A 1958-nucleotide genomic window follows, 5' to 3' on the forward strand; every position below is an offset into this window, starting at 1 on the left:
AACCTTGCACTCAGACAGGTAGTGTGTGAAGAGCTGAACCAGTGTATTGATGAGTACTGATGGCAGGTTCTTCAGGTGTTCGGGTCTGACCTTGTCTGGGCCGGGTGCCGTTTACTTCTTTACTGATGAAATGGCGTGTCGGATTCCGAAAGGGAGAATGTTGGGAACGGCATATCCATCCTGTAGAATTTGGTATGTGGGCAGGTAGACATGGCTATCGAAGAGATCTGAGTAGGAGTCATGGATAATCTTTTCCATTGCCCTTCTGGAAGATGTGATAGATCCATCAGGATGTCGGAGGGCAGTCATCTTGGTCTTGTAGTTGGCGAAGGACAGGCGGACGTTACAAATGCTTTTCCTGGTTTCTGCTGCATCTACCAGCACTTTTTCTTCTCTCTTTGAGGTCTTCCTTTATTGTTTCTCTGCACTGCTTTGCAAGCTCATATGTTCGCTTGTGGTTGCCTGAGGCTCGTGCCAAGCCACGTTGGTGAAGGAGCTTGAGAGTTTTCAAAGACAGGCATCTTCAAAAAGAAAATAGAAAAGAAAAAAAAAAAGAAAAGAGTAGAAAAAAAAGGAAAAATGGGAAAATTCTAAAAATAGAAAAAGGAAAAAATAGAAAAAAGAAAATAAAGAAATAAAGGAAAAAAGACAGAAGGAAGAAAGACTAAGAAAAAAATATAAAAAATAGAAAAAATGTAAAAAAGGAAAAAAGCAGCTTCTGCAAGCCCCTGGCCCCTCATAGAAACGGGCAGGGGGCATTTCGCAGAGCCAGGGCCTGCCTGGGGTACCCACGCACCCACCCCACGACTTCTCCTGGTAGACAGCAGCAGTGAAACACGGGGGTGGGCTTTCGCTGGCCCACACCGGGGGGCGCGCCCGCAACACCCCCGTGCCTCTTTCCTGGAGGCCTGCATTGGAGTCCAGGGTTCCCCTGACTGGTCCACACGAGGGGGCACTCCCGTACCCCTCTGCCCCATCGTGGACGTCAACAGGGGACCCCAGGGGGGTTCCCTGTCTGGCCAACACGAGGGGCCACTCCTGCATTCCTCCACTCCCTCATGGATGCCAGCATGGGAACCAATATGCGGACCCTTGATTGGCCGAAATGGCGGGGGAATCCTGCAACCCCCCTCCCCCGCATCCTCGTGGACGACAGCAAGCGACCCCAGAAGGGCCCGAGGCTGGCTGACAAGACGGTGCCCCCTAGGGGACGGCGGCCTTCAGTTCGCTTATATGAATGGGCCATTCTGCACTCACGCTGCTCCGGGTGGCTCCGGGTGTCTGACACGAGTGGGCACTCCCGCACATCCCTTTGCCGCGTGCTGGGTGCCAGCAGGAGACCCCCAGGAGCGCACACCTTCGTTCCCTTGCTGGGAACCCCAGGTGGGACCCCTGCCTGGCTGCCAAAATGGTGCTCTCCTAGAACCCTGCCCCTCAAGGAGGACAGCAGAGGACCCCAGGGTGGACCCCTGGCAGCCCTTGATGAGGGGGCTCTCCCTTACTCCCAACCCCTCCTTGTCACTAGTAGGGGCCCTCAGAGGGGAACCTATGCCTGGACATCTTGAGGCGGCTCTCCAGCTCCCGCTGCCACTCCTGGAGGCCAGCAGGGGACCCCAAGGGGCACTTCTGCCTTGCCACCACAAGGGGTCTCTCCCGTATCACCCGGCTCTCCTGGACATCAGCAAGGGACCTAAGAGGGTCCTCCAGCCTGGTTGCCTCAAGGGGCCTCTCCCTCACACCATGCCCACCATGGACACCAGCAGGTGAACCTATGGGGACCCCTGCCTGGCTGCCTCGCGGGGGCTACCAGCCACCCGCCCCTCATGGATGCCAGCAGGGGACCCCAGGGGAACCCCTGACTGGCCGACACTAGGGCATTCTCTGTCATCCCCCCAGTGGATGACAGCAGGGGACCCTAGGAGGGACACCTGGCTAGATGATACAAAGGGGCTCTTCTG

This window comes from Sorex fumeus, unplaced genomic scaffold (assembly GCF_029834395.1).
Source record: "Sorex fumeus unplaced genomic scaffold, SorFum_2.1 ptg000128l, whole genome shotgun sequence".
In the NCBI taxonomy this organism is placed as follows: Eukaryota; Metazoa; Chordata; class Mammalia; order Eulipotyphla; family Soricidae; genus Sorex; species Sorex fumeus.